Source organism: Notothenia rossii, assembly GCF_949606895.1.
Source record: "Notothenia rossii genome assembly, chromosome: 7".
Classification (NCBI taxonomy): Eukaryota; Metazoa; Chordata; class Actinopteri; order Perciformes; family Nototheniidae; genus Notothenia; species Notothenia rossii.
This window is the reverse complement of record NC_136905.1, coordinates 9,512,774-9,531,690: the sequence shown is the minus strand read 5'-3', so window position 1 is coordinate 9,531,690 and position 18,917 is coordinate 9,512,774.

Below are 18,917 nucleotides of genomic sequence, written 5' to 3'. Positions count from 1 at the left end.
TCGCCATTAAAGAAGAAGAATGAAACGGAAGGTCCAATTCAGCATGGATTTATAGAGAAACAGCACCGCAGCCGTAGGCTGGACCCTGAACCGAGCAGTCTACAAACTGAGACAGTCTGGTCTATGGAGGTGTTCTTGTTTACATCACCTGGCGCAGCTCGTGAGGTGGCCTAGCAACCCGCTAGCAACATGCACAGCTCCAATAAGCTAACAAGCTAATTAAACCGAAATCGAGCCTGAACCTTTTCTTTTTTGTTTTACCATTTATTGAAGTGATTGACATTTCAGGCTGAGAGGACAATGGCCTGTTAAATATGGTTTAAGCTTAAGCATATCCCTTTTACAGTGTTTTATTTAGTTAGTTCAGGTGTATTGTAAAATGTCTTGTTTCAGTGTTGGGTTATACTTAGCTTCAGCCTCTCGTGTCATATCTGCTTCCAAAAAAACAACATGTCAATAGTCCAAATGCCAAAGTCAAGGCTTATTCTGCAATCCACTGACTGCACAGGGATTATGTCCAATTCTTATCTAAAGTGTATTGTGCTTTTCCTTAAACACACATTGCCAAACAATCTCTCAATAAGATTTCCATCAAAATAAGACACACAAACTGTAGCTTTTACCAGTTAACCTTTGCAAAGATACGGGCAATCTGAGAAGTTGTCAACTACAAACATTGACATTAGTTGAAAGTCCACTGTTTTGCTCAAAATGAGGTTAAGTACCTGATAAGAGAGTGATTTATGACCCCCATAAACCTTAGTCCCACCTCCAAATCCCTTTGATGTGGCACCTGTCACTCTGACATCTCTGACCTTTGACCCTCTTATCTTTTATGACTTGTTTGTTTATTGTTTTATTTCCCCCTCATAAAGGATGTTGCTCAATAGTGGGGTGATAAGACTTTATTGCACTTTTGATGTGAAACCTGTCATAGTGTCGTTAGTAGGTCATTATAGTCAACGATGAAACCATTATAGTCAATGATGATAGTATGACTTGTATAGCTGTTTATTGTTTTATTGCCCTCCTCATAAAGGACGTTGCTCATTAGGGGGTGATAAGACCCACCCTGCTGCACCTACGTCAGAGCCCTAAACCCTCACACACCCCCCTCCGACCCTGCTGTACCTGTGAACACAGAGGGGGTTCTTTGAGTTTTTACCTGCGACTATGTCTCTGAAAGGTGTCCACAGTGTTGTTTTTATAAAAAATATGTCATCTTTCCAGATAATCTAGTTCCTTTCTCGCAGTAAGGATAAGAATAATTGACAGAGAGGCTGTAAAAATCCCCGTACTCGCGAAAGCCCTTTACTTTAAATGTAACAACTCACCCTATACTCTTAACAAAAGTTTTTGAGATAACAGGGTATCCACTATTAGACCTCAGGGTTGCTCACACACAAGACTAGTGCTTGTTTTAAGTTTAGCTTAGAAAATATATTACTTTAAAATAGCATCTGAAGCAGTCAGCTATAGGGGCTAGAGGAAGTATTTTCTCTCAATAAAACTGATAAGATTATATTCTGTAGCAATGAAGTGTAAAGTGAAGGTTCCCCTTAAAAACTCCAGCAGACAGACAGAGGAAGAATCTATTTTGTGCAGAACTGAACATGACAGAGAATGATAAGGAGGGGGATTCATTTCTTTACAAGTCCCAGTTTACCCCTTTACTCCTATCAATGTTTTTGGGATAACTATGAGGGGCCATGTACAGCAAAATTCAAACTAACCTCACGCACACACTACTGACAACATCTGTCCTTGCAAACACACCACTGAAATACTCTCACATTCACAACTGAACACCTCACACACACACACACACACACACACACACACACACACACACACACACACACACACACACACACACACACACACACACACACACACACACACACACACACACACACACACACACACACACACACACACACACACACAGCTAAAAATTAAACCTCACACACATACTACTGAAAATTAACCTCACACACACCCTATTGGAATCTTCTTACATTCACTACTGAACACCTCACACACACACACGCACGCACGCACGCACGAACGCACACACACACACACACACACACACACACACACACACACACACACACACACACACTACTGAACACATCTGGCCTTGCGCACACACTACTGAAATACTCTCACATTCACTACAGAACACCTCACACACACACAACTAAAAATTAACTTCACACACACACTCCACAAAACATTTTACTGAAAGATTCCCAGTAGGGAATGTGCATGTGTTTCACCTATGTGTGTGAGGGGGATTCTTGCTGTAACGGAAGTCATTGTAATGAAACGGAAGTAACAAAGAACAATGCTGCAGTGATACAGTAGGTGGCGATAATTCTCGTCTACTCTGTTTGGAAGTCGCCATTAAAGAAGAAGAATGAAACAGAAGGTCCAATTCAGCATGGATTTATAGAGAAACAGCACCGCAGCCGTAGGCTGGACCCTGAACCGAGCAGTCTACAAACTGAGACAGTCTGGTCTATGGAGGTGTTCTTGTTTACATCACCTGGCGCAGCTCGTGCGGTGGCCTAGCAACCCGCTAGCAACATGCACAGCTCCAATAAGCTAACAAGCTAATTAAACCGAAATCGAGCCTGAACCTTTTCTTTTTTGTTTTACCATTTATTGAAGTGATTGACATTTCAGGCTGAGAGGACAATGGCCAGTTAAATATGGTTTAAGCTTAAGTATATCCCTTTTACAGTGTTTTATTTAGTTAGTTAAGGTGTATTGTAAATGTCTTGTTTCAGTGTTGGGTTATACTTAGCTTCAGCCTCTCGTGTCATATCTGCTTCCAAAAAAACTGCATGTCAATAGTACAAATGCCAAAGTCAAGGCTTATTCTGCAATCCACTGACTGCACAGGGATTATGTCCAATTCTTATCTAAAGTGTATTGTGCTTTTCCTTAAACTCACATTGCCAAACAATCTCTCAATAAGATTTCCATCAAAATAAGACACACAAACTGTAGCTTTTACCAGTTAACCTTTGCAAAGATACGGGCAATCTGAGAAGTCTTGTCAACTACAAACATTGACATTAGTTGAAAGTCCACTGTTTTGCTCAAAATGAGGTTAAGTACCTGATAAGAGAGTGATTTATGACCCCCATAAACCTTAGTCCCACCTCCAAATCCCTTTGATGTGGCACCTGTAACTCTGACATCTCTGACCCTCTTATCTTTTATGACTTGTTTGTTTATTGTTTTATTGCCCCCTCATAAAGGATGTTGCTCAATAGTGGGGTGATAAGACTTTATTGCCCCTTTGATGTGAAACCTGTTATAGTGTCCTTAGTAGGTCATTATAGTCAACGATGAAATCATTATAGTCAATGATGATAGTATGACTTGTTTTGGTCACCTTTTGTGGTTGTAATGCCCTCTATAAGGTAATGTTCTTCAATAATGGGTTAATATTTCTTAATGACTCTTTTGTGGTAATATAAGGTTATATGACATTTAGGTTTGTCTTTTGAAGTTGTATAGGTAGGTAATAATACTTTGACCTTGTTTGTGTTAATATGTGGTTCAAAGGGTAATCTTTGCTAGTTTATTTAAAGGTGACCTATCATGCAAAATGCACTTTTGTACGTCTTTTATACATGAATATGTGTCCCCGGTGTTCCAGGGAACTCACCAAGTGTCAGAAAACACAACCCTCTCTATTTTCCTCCATACCCAAATCTCTTAAAAAGGGGCTGCAACGGATCTGATACAGACTGATCCAGATTTGAACACTTCTCTGACGTCACAGAAGTGGTGCTACGGCTATTGAGCCAACTCCACCAATCAGGAGGAGACAGCCATGGACATTGCCGTTCGAAAGCGCTGGAGACACTGTAGTACATATGCCAGGCCTGTAGATGATGCTGTTCTCACAGAATCAGCCCATGCAAAGACAATGTTAAATTGAGCGAAATGAGGAATGGCTAAAATGCATGATCCATTTGGTATTTTGAAAAATAAAAAGTATAAATATGCCATATATAGGTATGGTCCTACACTATATTATTAAAATATAGCATGATAGGTCCACTTTAAAACAAATAATTTCCCTTCTCCCCCTTTTTTTCTTCCTTCTTAATGTTTCCTCTCATCATAGGGTGAGCTACAATATTCTGTTAGTCCTCAAGCAAACTGTATACATCACGTTTGCTCTCAAATACATTCTTATGAGACAGTCTTAAGCATTAGATGATTGCTTACTGTTATCTTTTTTCCTCTTGGTACATGTTTTATTTCATAAAGGTTTTATAGGTTTTTGCGCCAGTAGCTATGGTGGTCTGTTGCATCCGAGGTAGATGAATTACCAGCAGTTAAGAAACTACTGTTATCAATACTCAATGGTTTATTAAAGGCTTTGGTTATATTACGATTTAAAGCTATGGAAGGCCATGGGAGCAATATTTATAAGTTGTTTTTCTTAACTTTTTATTTCATAAAGGTTTTATAATCTGTAGCGGCAGTAGCTAAGCATGGTGGTCTGCTGCAAGTGAGGTAGTCCACTTAAACTTAAACTTGGGGGTTCCAATGGGGGTCCTGCCAACACCATGTCCTGGCCCGTTGGGGGTCCCGCTGACTACTGTTCTGCCGGGGGTCCTGCCAAGTCCTTGTCCTGTTCCGTTGGGGGTCTCGCCAACACCTGTCCTGTTGGGGGTCCCGCTGATACCGGCACATGTTCCGTACGGGGTCCGGTCTACGCCTGTCCCGTCGGGGGTTCCTTCTACATCTGTCCCGCCGGCTCCGGTTCCTGCCCCGCCCAGGGTCCCACCAGCTCCTGCTCCGGCGATCCAGCTGACCCCGGAGGGGCCTCATCGCGCCCTACGCCGCCTTCCTGCCCGTCCTCCGGAGCTGTTTGATTTTGTCCTGTCTAGATCTGTCTCTTGTTTCCTGTTTTATTTTGAAAAGTGTTCACCCCCCGGTATGATGATCTTGTATGTTGCTTCCTGTCTCTTTGTTCCATCCTGCTTGATTACCCGATATTATTCACCTTGGGCCCCTGCGTTTTCTCCTCCCTCCCCACCTGTGTATTGTTCATGTGATTAGTCTTGTGTGCATTTAAGTTCTGGTTTTTCTGTCTGTCATGGTGAGATTCTTAACGTTGTTGGAAGGGTTTATGTTCTGAGTGACTTTATGTTTTGCCTAGTTTTGACTTTGTTTTCCTGGCCTAGTTCTGGAAATAAAGGATTCCTGCTTTCAAACCTATTTTCTGCATTTGGGTCCTGCGTACCTTGCCCTCCAGCCGTAACACCTTGGTCCAAATTTTAATAAGGTGCACAGATGACATAACCACACGGTGTTGTGCTACGATTGGGCCGAAGTGGGCAAACACAAAATGAGGAGTGTGATAAGAAAGTACATTTGGTTTGAAACTGAGTGCCAAGACTGTGAGGACACAGATTGGGTCAAGAGAAATAGGGGGGAGAGGAGAGGAGGAGGCGGGGGGGGCGGTCAGGTGACGGGGACGAGCACTGTGGGGCTGCTGGGATATAAATTTGAGCCGAGGTGTGTGTCCAGGAGTCTTCTGAACATTCACCTGACACCATGACACTCCTGGCTCTTCTGCTGCTGATTGGAGCTGCTGGTAAATACACAGAAATACAATAGTGTTCATTTTGTCAGCTATTTTTTTATTTAGTCTTAGTCCTGTATCAAATGTTCTTGTTAGTTTTAGTCATATTTAGTCACCTTCATCCTGTTTTCATTAAGTCAAGTTTTAGTCGACTAAAAGTCTGAGCATTTTAGTCTTATTTTAGTCAAAGAAAACAGTAACTATTTTAGTCAAGATTTAGTCGAAGATTTAAAAGTCTGAGCATTTTAGTCTACTTTTTGTTAATGAAAACTGTTGACATTTGAGTCTTTTTTAGTCATCAGATTATAAAATTGCAGTCAAACTAGTCCAGCCAAAACCAACAATTTTAAATGTATTTCCCAATAAGATTATATCTTATCCTTAGTTGATGAAAAACACAGATTGAATGATTAAGAATGCAGTTTTGCAGAGATTATCTGGTCAGGTTTGTGGTGTTTTTACCAGCTGTGTTATGGCCACATTGCTTCCCTTTTGATAAAATAATGCATGTATTTCTCCGCCTCATTGTAGCGAAAATGGGCCCAAATATCGCCTCGTTTCTATCTCCCAAGCAGTGGTGGGCGTTAGAATTTTTCATTGTCAGTCATTTTGACGGACAGGATCGTAACATTTCGGTCATAATCCATTGTTCCCCGTCGGGTCTGTACACAACTCGTCATTCACTTGCGCTGAGGGGGGGGGGGGGGGATATTAGACAGAATGATATGATGATCTCCGCGCTACGGGTGACATGTCATATCCAAGGATTAGAGACGGTTGGATGCTGCTGTTTTGCACATTGCAATACATTTATTTGTATTTAGTTTTTTTTAATGATTAGAGACGGTTGGATGCTGCTGTTTTGAGCATTGCAATATATTTATTTTCACTATGTTATTTATTTATGATTATCTTTAGTCTCAGCAAAGATTTGATGTCAGCTGTTGCTGACTTTTTAGTTAATACTGAAAAAGATCCCTACTGGCTTTTTCTTTAAATACAATTTTAAAATGTCGATACAGTAGCTGTCCTTTTTTTAAATGTCTAAGCTAAAGTTTTTATAGGTGTTGCTATCTGCTATGTGTAGCGTGGTTCTACAAACAAGTCAGTGCATTCATTCGGTGGTATCAGAGAGTTACAAGGGTCTGTAAATGCAATGAAAACAATTGACCACAGCAAATCTTTTATATTAAAAATGTAATTTTTACTTCTGAATAATTTAATTGTTATATGTGTAGACATATAAATCATTTGTCAAAACAGGGCTACATTTGATTAAATTATAAAAATATGTGGTCAAATGAAGAGCCGTTTGGGAGCCGAAAGAGCCGGCTGTTCGTGGTGAGCCGAGCCAAATGATCCAGCTCACTAAAAAGAGACGGAATTCCCATCACTACACACAACTGCTGACTCGGCGCAGCACCGGCAATTTAACTGCTGGGAGAAAAACTGACTATCAGATGTAACGTTATCTTTGATAATATTTAGTCTCCTCCTTTTTCGTCAACTAAAGTAGAGAGAAATTCTGTCAAAGTTCTTATTTAGTAAACTACATTTTCGTTGAATCACTTTTCGTCAACGATATTGCATGTTGATTTCGTTACAGTTATTGTTTACTGACGTCGGTGCCGTCAGGTCATCGTCTCGTCTTAGTCATGGAAAAAAAGGTTGTTGTCGAACATATTTTGTCATAGTTTTAGTCGACGCAATTAACACTATAATACACACATTCACAAAGATACACACACAAACAGTAAACAGTACAGAGAAAACATACTGTAGTGTAAGATATTAAATACAAAATATGAATGTTTGTGGTTGAGGATAACAAATGTATCTCTTTCTCTGTGTGTGTGTGTGTGTGTGTGTGTGTGTGTGTGTGTGTGTGTGTGTGTCTGTGTGTGTGTGTGTGTGAAACAGCTGTAACAGCTGCACCAGCTGCAACAGCTGCAACAGCTGCAACACCTGCAACAGCTGCATTGAATTTTGCTGCAACAGCTGCAACGGCGGCAACCCCTGCAACAGCTGCATTGAATTTTGCTGCAACAGCGGCAACCCCTGCAACAGCTGCAACGCCTGCATTGATCTTTGCTGCAACAGCTGCAACGGCGGCAACCCCTGCAACAGCTGCATTGAATTTTGCTGCAACAGCGGCAACCCCTGCAACAGCTGCAACACCTGCATTGATTTTTGTTGCAACAGCTGCAACAGCGGCAACCCCTGCAACAGCTGCATTGAATTTTGCTGCAACAGCTGCAACCCCTGCAACAGCTGCAAGGCCTGCATTGATTTTTGCTGCAACAGCTGCAACGGCGGCAACCCCTGCAACACCTGCTTTTAATTTTGCTGCAACAGCGGCAACCCCTGCAACAGCTGCAACACCTGCATTGATTTTTGCTGCAACAGCTGCAACGGCGGCAACCCCTGCAACAGCTGCATTGAATTTTGCTGCAACAGCGGCAACCCCTGCAACAGCTGCAACACCTGCATTGATTTTTGCTGCAACAGCTGCAACGGCGGCAACCCCTGCAACAGCTGCATTGAATTTTGCTGCAACAGCGGCAACCCCTGCAACAGCTGCAACGCCCGCATTGATTTTTGCTGCAACAGCTGCAACGGCGGCAACCCCTGCAACAGCTGCATTGAATTTTGCTGCAACAGCGGCAACACCTGCAACAGCGGCAACACCTGCATTGATTTTTGCTGCAACAGCTGCAACGGCGGCAACCCCTGCAACAGCTGCATTGAATTTTGCTGCAACAGCAGCAACCCCTGCAACGGCTGCAACACCTGCATTGATCTTTGCTGCAACAGCTGCAACGGCGGCAACCCCTGCAACAGCTGCATTGAATTTTGCTGCAACAGCGGCAACCCCTGCAACAGCTGCAACACCTGCATTGATTTTTGCTGCAACAGCTGCAACGGCGGCAACCCCTGCAACAGCTGCATTGAATTTTGCTGCAACAGCGGCAACCCCTGCAACAGCGGCAACACCTGCATTGATTTTTGCTGCCACAGCTGCAACACCTGCAACAGCGGCAACAGCTGCAACACCTGCATTGATTTTTGCTGCAACAGCTGCAACACCTGCAACAGCGGCAACACCTGCATTGATATTTGCTGCAACAGCTGCAACAGCTGCAACAGCGGCAACACCTGCATTGATTTTTGCTGCCACAGCTGCAACACCTGCAACAGCTGCAACACCTGCATTTAATTTTGCTGCAACAGCGGCAACCCCTGCAACAGCTGCAACACCTGCATTGATTTTTGCTGCCACAGCTGCAACAGCGGCAACCCCTGCAACACCTGCATTGAATTTTGCTGCCACAGCTGCAACAGCGGCAACAGCTGCAACAGCAGCAAGAGGTTGAATCTGGCAGCCCTCTGGTGTGTGACGGAGAGGTGCACGGGCTGGTGTCATGGGGTCAGGGATGTACTGAGCCAAACTATCCCACTCCTGGTTTGAAGAGGTCCTGGCAGCCACTCCCTAAAGAAAATACCAGTTTATTTTCTTCACTTCTCCCACTGTTTCACAGCCCTGTTTTATTTTTCTGTCTTCTCTCTGGTGCCAATCAAGACTCTTAACACACATGTGCCAGAATGTTGAAAACTAAATAAAATAACTTGCTATTCACTTGTCTGTCTATAATGTGAAAACATACACCAATCACTTATACGCTGAAGTCTGTGTTAGGTACAGGTTTATGTATTTGATTTAATACCATTTAAGACAGTTTGGCTCTATGAAACCTGATCTACTCATATGATTCTGTTTTCTTCAAGTTTGTATCTTCCTGGTCGAATGCACTTATTGTAACTCGCTTTGGATAAAAGTTTCAGCTAAATGCACTGTAATGTAATGTAATTGATGGTGGTATATCACTTTGATATACAGTTGAGCAGTGTTTCTCAAACCTTTTTCTATAAAATACCCCCTTTGAAAAAAAATTCAGCCAACAATTTGTTAAGGAACAAATGCCTATATAAAGAAGTACAGTAGCCTACAGTGCTGCACCATCAGTGTCTGATTTAGTAAAACAACAACATTGTAACTGAGACAGTTAAATGCTACATTTAAAATGTTTACAATCCATCACTAAATTCATGGAAAACCAATTTTAGCATCATGCAATAACACTGAGACGACATTAGTTGCATTGAACTGATATTTTTAATAAGTTGTAATGACAATTTAGTGAGAAACATGGGCTTGTGCTTCACTGAGGAACTTTGTCATTCTCAATGACAGGGAGGCAAACTGCAGTTATTACACTTTGCGTCTTGAAATATGTGTAACTCTGTTAATTTATTAGATTTAGCACCAATCAAGACAGTTTGATGGTGCTATATCGCTTTGATATATAGTAGAGGGTTTAAAAGCTGTTATAAGAAAGGAACATATATATATTGTAGCGTCCCCAGCTGAATAATGGTCTAACTCTCAAACTGATGGTATCCTTTTATTGTACACACTTGCATGTATACATGAATTGTCAAGTACCAACATAAGAGCTAAGAAAAGAAAGAAAACACAATAATTAGCCACCATCTCACAGATAAAACATCTCCATTCCTTATATAGCAGTTTTGCTAATACAAAAGCGTGAACTCAAAACTCAGCAAAACTACGAAATAACACCACATAATATCAATACACATATTAATTAGAGTAATAACAAACCTTGTGCCCCTATCAGCCAGGTGCTAAAAACCCAACGTAACTAATTATCTGAAGTTAATTTCTCCGTCATTCATCCGTCATTACACGTGTTTACAATCCTTCGTTCTCTATTCACTTCCGGCAAAAGTCCCTTCAAAATAAAAGTCCACATCTTATAACTATCAAAATAAAAGTACAAAACTTTACCACAGGAAAACATCGGCACACAAATATAACCACCTCTACAAAAGGTTAAACATATTAAAGGTCATTTACACTCCCACCAAATTATGAGTGAATTTGTTAACTTTATAGATAAAGCACGAATAATTTCTGAACTCGATTTGACCTTTAACCTTAACTCTTATTCCATTAGAATGTCCATGAATAAGTGTTCATACTGTAAAGGATATGGTTGTGCCGTGAAGAGGGTGGTCAAACAGTCTCCAAGAGCAGGATCAGCTTCTGCACTGGACGTTCGAGAATGGACGGCTTTCCAGAACACTGTCCCAACTTTCCCGTCTTCTGGTCTCCAATACGAATCTTGACTCTTCTCACAAGCCCATCTTTATCTGTCACTGTCTCTATAACTTTTGCCAACTTCCACTCATTCCTGGGCAGATCTGTCTTCTCCATGACGATGTCACCGACTTCAAGGTTTCTCTTTGGAGTATGCCAGCGTTGTCTGGTGGCAATGCTAAAGAGGTATTCCTTTCTCCAACGGCTCCAGAACTGCTCTGCAAGGTACTGAACATGACCCCACCTTTTGCGAGCATACATATCTTCCCTTATAAATCTACCAGGAGGTGGTAAGGCTGTGATTGGTTTCATGGTGAGCAGGTGATTGGGCGTAAGCGGCTCTTGACTATTTGGATCACTCAAATTGTCAACTGTCAGTGGCCGACTGTTCACAATAGCCATAGCCTCATAGAAGAATGTCCGCAGAGAGGCATCATCCAGCCTGCCTGATGAGAGTGAAAGAATGGAACGAAGAACATTTCTCACTGTTCTGATTTGACGTTCCCATACACCTCCTGCATGGCTTGCATGCGGAGTGTTCATGACGAAATCACACTGCTTCTCAGCTAAGAATGTGTTAAGACTAGAGATGTTAAGATTCACCAATTCGCATCGGTGCACCGGCATAAACGTTCAAGATGCGAGTGCACCGGTTGAAAGAGTGCACATCGGCTACAGTTTGGGTTGAACCGGGTTTAACTCGCGATGCATCGATTGCGTAGCGTCTTTGCATCGGTAAAAAAACGATTCATTCATATAAAATCCCCTCATCTTGTCAACGCTCAGCAGAGACGATCTTTGATATTTGCTTCGCCACTACGGAGGCCGAGAGTCTCAGTTATCAACACACACGGAAGTTGAGGAGAAAGAGAAACACAGCGCACCGAAAAATACCTACAAATCAAACGTTTGGCAAGACTTCGGATTGTTCAAGAAAGACGGTGTAATAGTCCTTTATGCTATATAGTTGACCGCAGGTCATGGAGAGTAATAAGGTATCCGTAGACCTTTGAATGAGGTATCTTTATTACTTAACAAGTCTACAGCCATGATACATAGATCCGTCCTAGATGCGGACTTGCATACACACAGTATAACTCCGCAGCCGCACCCCATCAGTAACGTCCTGATGGTATATGTGCTATATACTACAGACGGTCAACTTGAAAAATCACTCGCAAATTGTTAACGATGCCGAGCCGCTTTAAAGTACACAAGTAGTACGAGGAACTTAGCGACGCACATAAAGAGGCGACGTGGGGTCTGCGGCTGAAAAGAGAAACCTGAAAGTGAGACATATGAGTTAAATCACTCAGTGAGGTGTTCTGTCAGAGAGAGGTGTTTAGCTTACAGCAGCCTGTGACGGCCAATAATAATTTAAATGTCTTCCTTACTGTAAGCAGTTATGATAGAGCTGTTTGTGAAAGGTTATTTTTATTCTTTATTGTTCATATAGAAACCACTGCTTTCTGCTCACTGGTGAGCCTATGAATGAGTGAGCCTATGAATGAGTGTTCAGCACATCAGGCTGGCAGCTGTATGGGCATTGCTCTATGGTAGCTGTTATTGGCACATTGTTAATCATGAGCAATGCATTCTTACATTGTTTAACTGTGAGGTGTTATACAATTGTACTCTGGAGAGCTTTTAAAGGTACAAAAAGAAACAGCATGATGGGATGTGCAGTACCAAATATGTAAAGCACTTTTTTGTTAATGTATGATTTGCTGCATATCAGGAATAAAACAAAAATCCTCTGTCGTACCATATTGAAGTATCATTATTTTTGCATCGTGTTGAATCGTATCGTATCGCCCCGAATCGCATAATGTTGAATCAAATCGTATCGAACTGTATCGCAACAGGTCTGAATCGTATCGTATCGCATCGCCTGGTGTTTCAAATGTATCGTTAATGTATCGTATCGTGGCAACGTATCGAGATGCGCATCGCATCGGCCTCAGTGATGGAGATGCACATCCCTAGTTAAGACGGCTAACATCTAGTTGCTTAAGAGCTTGAGTTAGCTCATTTTTGGCTCCCATAAAGTTAGTTCCTTGGTCAGATCTTATCTGACGCACTGCTCCTCTTATGGCATTGAAGCAACGCAGGCCATTAATGAAGCTATCTGTTGACAGGTCGTCCAACATTTCAATGTGAATGGCTCGACAGCAGAGACATGTGAAGAGTAGGCCGTATCTCTTTTGTACCTGGCACGCTTGCTTGGTGAGAAATGGACCGAAACAGTCCATGTCACAATAAGTGAATGGTGGTGATGGATCCACACGCTCGGACGGCAGATCTGCCATACGTTGTTCTTCTGTGAACCTCCTGAGTTCTTTGCATGTAACACACTGATGCAGGTAGGTTGCCACAGCTCTGTTGATTCCTTGAATCCAGTATCCATGTGATCTTATCTCATTAATAGTCATGCCTTTACCTTGATGTTGTACCTTCTCATGATAATGAGCTATTATTGTCCTGGTAATGGGATGGTCCTTTGGGATTATCACTGGATGTTTCAGTAAGTCAAGGAGAGATGCATTTTTCAGCCTTCCTCCGACCTTGAGCAGTCCGTCTTGATCCAGAAAGGTATCCAACTTGTACAGTTTACTCTGTCGAGGAAGCTGAGTTTTCGTACTGAGCAACCTTATCTCTTCTGGATATATTTGTCTCTGTAAATCCTTTCTGATGATATGCTGTGCATCCTCTCGTTCTTGTACTGTGCTGTGATTCGTTGACTTATCTCTTCTAGCACAACGGATGAGACAAGCGACAGCTTGAGTTGCCTTTGACCAAGAAGAAAACTTTGACAATCTGTCTGAAAGACTCACTTGTTCCACTGATTGTGTGTTTAGTGTCTGAATCTTTTTGATTTCAGGATCTCCAATCTGCATTTCTGTGATGACATCTACAGCTGGTGGTATGTCCTTCTCCAATAGAAACTGAGGTCCTGTGAGCAAGCTGGACGTGAGAATCTCATTTGCCCTTGAACCTCTAAATGCAAGGTCAGCAGGGTTATCTTTAGTAGAGACGTATCTCCACTGCTGAGGAGTTGTACTCAGATGTATTTTATGTATCCGGTTTGAGACAGTCTTTCCATCTTTATTGGCATCCTGATAGTCAGATTCCAATACCCGTAATGCATCTGCTGGAGTCACTGGAGGGAGCTCCTTGACAGCAACTCTGTGGCACATCATTTTGAAGCTTGGTGACTCATTCTGTGATGATGTGTAACCCACAATACTCCATCCTAGATCTGTGCGAACTGCATAGGGTTCACTATCTCCTCCCAGGATTACTTGTCGTGGTGCCAGTGCTCTTGAGCAATTATAGCCTATCAAAAGGCCAACTTCACAATCTAGCTGTGGTGGGATTTCATCTGCTATTATGCGGAGATGATTCCAGTGCCTTGCTGTTTCACAGGTAGGAATGTGTTTTCGATTCACTGGTATGCAATCCTTAGTGTAGGTTGGAGGGAGATCGATGATGATTGTGGACAGGGCTCGACATTAAGGACTGCCCGATGGCCCGGGGCCATCTAGTATTTAGCTCGGGCAATGAAGCCTCACCTGCTGGTTGCCCGATCGGGCAATCTATTATGCCAGCAGTTTGGGGATCCAGTAATGAGTGACCCGACAGTAAAACTAAACATATCTATAACTAGTTTAGGTAGTTTGAGAGGTGATTAAAATAGCTACGTGTGATATTCTAACCTGAAGTGTGTGTTTTGTCCGCTCACCGCTGCATGATCACATGCAGCGCTGCGCGTCGACTCGTCAGCAGCAGCTGATCTCTCTCTCCCGTCAGATTAGACTTCACTCGCGTTAATGTCCATATCGATCAGATCCAGCTAGTTCTAGCTAATGATATGACTACCTGCTTATTAAAAGACACCTAAACAATAAGTGTCGCTATGCAACCGGGTGAGGCCACAAAGTATAGCGCAGCATTATGCATTTGTTTACATGCCCACCGGAACCCCGAGGCATTACCAACAGATCAACGCACAATCAACCCATACAGGACATCTCTTTCTCCACATTAAGTGTTAGACATTAGAATTGACTATTCTTGTCTGTAACCTAAATGGCGCAACTGAAGCGGTATTGCGCTAAAGGGAAATGATTTTGACCAAAGAGATTTAGATTTGCCGGATAACGGGAACTCTTTCTACCAACTTACAGTAGATAACATTACAAACATTTTTAACAGGGGCCATAATAGTGTAAATAATGTTTGTTTTGGCAGTTACAACTGAATGTAATGTTTTCTACTTTTTTACATCTGGGAAGGCATTTGCCTTCATCAGATGGAAAGTGTCTTGACAAACAACTTAAGTATTTCTTATAGCTATGCAGGGCCTGCAAGCGAAAACAAACACAAACAAGAACAAACAAACTTGAAATTGTACAATATAATATTGTGGTGGTTCATCTTATAATTCAGTCTAGAGAATGCACCAGACAGCATCTAAGACCTGCAAAAATCTTTTCTTTTCTAGGGGGAGGCCCCCCAAACCCTTCGTGCCATTTCGTCCGTGCGAATTTTTCAGGGCAATCTCTATTGGGCTCAGGGCCATCTGTAAATTAGCTTAGATGACCCACAGGGCCATTTCCCAAAATCCTTAATGTCATGCACTGGTGGAGTTAAAACCTCTCACTCTGAGAACTTGGACCCTTTCACTGTGCACCAATGCATCCTTTCCAATCATCGTTGTGAGCTTCAGCCTCACAGGATGTGTCTCTGTTTGCAAGCTGTTGCTTACTTCCTTTTCAATGAAGACCGTATCACTTTGAGTGTCGAGCAACGCATACACAAGCCTTTCCATACCTGGATTGCTGACAGAAGAAACCCACACTGGCACAATCATTGAAGTATTCTCAGATGGCTCCTCAGTATTCACATTAAGAGTCAGTGTGGTTGCTGCTTCATCTGTGCTGCTCTGACTCAGGACTAGTGTTGTTACGATACCAACATTTTGGTTTCGATACCGATACCAAGTCAAGAATTGCGATTCCGATAATTTTTCGATACTTTTCTTTTATTATTTTCATGATAAATAAAATGGTAGTTTATCTGTTAAGTGTTTTCTTACAACATGGTCTCTTCTTTATACTTGAGTTTATGTGATTTCTTTGATAGTTAACTTTATATTTTATTAACATGTAGGCTACAGTAATATAAATAATTATTGACAAAATATACATTGCAGATGTTGGCCACATTGGTAAGTTAGCTAAAAAGATAACCATATTAGACAGTTATCATTGCCATTAATTGCCTCGTCAAACTACGAAAACGTTCGTTTTTCACAAAATAAATTACACTTGTTTGACTTAGATTTGAGGGCAGGGGCTTGAGCATGATGTAATTATGTTATCTATCACATTCGCTAACCTGTCAGTCTTTAACTTCTTTAAACAGCTCTGGATGCCGGTCGGCGAGGTGCTTAGACAAGTTTGATGTGTTGGCTCCCTTGGTTTGCAGGGATCTAAAACATCTCTTACAGACAGGCCTCGTGGTGTCCGTAGGTTTGCCCTCACTTTCAGAGATATAGCTCAAATACTTCCAAATTTCGCTTCTGGCGTCTTTTTTGTCAACAAGCCGAGGCGCAGCGGCAGTTGCACTCCCACTTGCAGCCATGCTTCTCTTTTTATCATGCTCTGGCAGCTAGCGCGTGCACGAGAGAGGGGAGGCACTTAGAGCGTGCTTGAGAGGGGCGGGACTCCAGGCACGGCTGCAGTGCAGGGAGTGGAAGCAGAGCGCTGAACACACGGCTCTTATTAAAACAGCGCTTTCTCCCGTCATTCTTAAAGTACCGATACTAATGAAACGGAGGAATCGTAACGTTTTTAACGGCAGGGTATCGCGGTACCTTTCAAGTATCGGTACACCGTGCAACACTACTCAGGACTGATGATGTTTTTGCTGTAGTGTAGCTGTCATCATGGAGAGATGTAGGATGTTTTCCTTTGCAGTTGTCACATGAGTGTCTGTGACGACAGTCCCTTGCATTATTCCCTGGCTTTAGACAGCCATAGCACAGTTTATTTTCCTTCACATATTTCCTTCGTTCGTCCAGAGATTTATTTTTGAAATCAGGACAATAGTGCAGACCATGGTTACTGTCTAGACATAGCATACATGGAGGCCTTAAACTTGTTTTTGCCTGTCCTTTAATTTCAGTCTCTGTGGCTGTCTGTGTGTGGAGAACACTACTTTTACTTCTCCCTTCTTTCAGATGATGTTTCTCTGAGTTCGACTCTGCTGAGTGGAGAGCACGGAATGAAGTAATAGGATTACAGGCAATCTCTGCTTCCATTAACATGAAATCAACAAACTGCTGGAAGTTAGGAAATTCTTGTTCGCTTCTCATGACTTGAGTAACCTTTCTGTTCCACTGTGATGCTGTCCAGTCAGGTAGCTTTTGAATCAGTTTATGATTTTCCTCGCAGTCATTCAAAATGTCCAGACCTTTAACATAGGGCATGGCTTCCTGACATGAGTTTAGGAAATCAGCAAATGTCCGTAATCCATCAGCATCCTTTGTGTGTATTTTTGGCCAGTTTGCCAGTTTTTCTCTGAATGCTCTCTGTATAATAAAGGGCTGACCATACCTTTGGTTGAGACGGCTCCATGCATCCTTATAGGCTTCCTCATCACTTCTGAAGAAGATGCCATCAAGTATTCTTCGGGCTGGACCTCCTACATACTTTCTCAGATAGTAGAGTTTGTCAGCTGAAGAAATGTTCCTTTTGTCTATGAGTGATGTGAATGAAGCCTTCCACTCAATGAAATGGATCGGGTCACCAGTGAATACAGGTGGCTCTGGTATTGGGAGCCTGTTCAGAGAAATGCTATCCTGGACTGCTTGAGTAAGTCACATCTGTCTGTGGAGTTGATGTTGTCACGGCAACATCCATATTTTCCCACATAGCCAATGATCTATATAAAACAAAAAACTGCTTTTAGTCTATTTAGGATGTTTGGAGCGTTGAGTGATCAGTCTGTATTAGGTAAATAAAATGTTAATCACCGACATTTTGTTTATGATATTAATACTAATATTATTATATTAAAGAATATATTATCATATGTGTCATGTACACTCTACAGAGCCAGGGCCCTCTTCAGTTTTGTCAGGAAGGTGTGTGGAAGTGGGGGAAGAGGTGAAGGACAGTGACAGTGCCAGTGGCAGTACCAGTGTAGATGATGAGGATGAAGGCTCCAGTGAAGACAAGAGAAGGTGCACAGAAAGGGACAGACAAAGTGAGGAAAAGGACAGACAAAGTGAGGAAGCTGTAAATGACAAGTTATGCAACACAGATTCTGAGGAAGAAAATCTTCTGTCAAATGACCCAGCTTTGTGGCCAGCAAATATGACTAATATGGACAGGGAGTCTAAATTGGCCACAACAAGAGATGAGGACCAACACATGATACAAGATTCTGAAGGAAAGGCATTCCCAGAATACTTGCAGTATACTAAGGCAGCAAATGGAAGAGAAAAGGTGAAGAGAGACTGGGTGATTCACAGCAAAAGCACTAATGCACTATAATGCATCCCATGTGTGCTTTTCTCCCATGAACAAAAAAGACCTTCCCTCAGTGTACTGAACAGTCAACATGGATACAAAATGTCTGATGTGAAGTGGCGTCGTATGTATGATAAGTTCCCCGCCCATGAGAAGAATAAGGCACACAGAGACTGCTACTTAAAGTGGAAGAATTTGCATCAATCTGTAATGGAAGTTAGCGGCGTTGACTGTCAGTTGCAGAAGCAGATACAAATAGAAACTGAGAAAAATAGAGCTCTCTTGAAGAGAATCCTGGATGTAACACTGCACTTGGCATCAAGGAATTTACCTTTCAGGGGTAAAACCAAAGATCTGAATGACATTCACAATGGCAATTTCCTAGGCACACTAGAGCTATTAGCTCATTACGACCCACTGTTGAATGAACACTTACAAAAAGTTAAGGACAAAAAGAAAGGAACCAGGCTGACACATTATTTGAGCTCTGACATTCAAAATGAATTCATTGGCAGAAGAATTTTGAAAACAATTCTAAAGGAAAGGGAGGATTCTATTTATTGTTCAGTCATCTGTG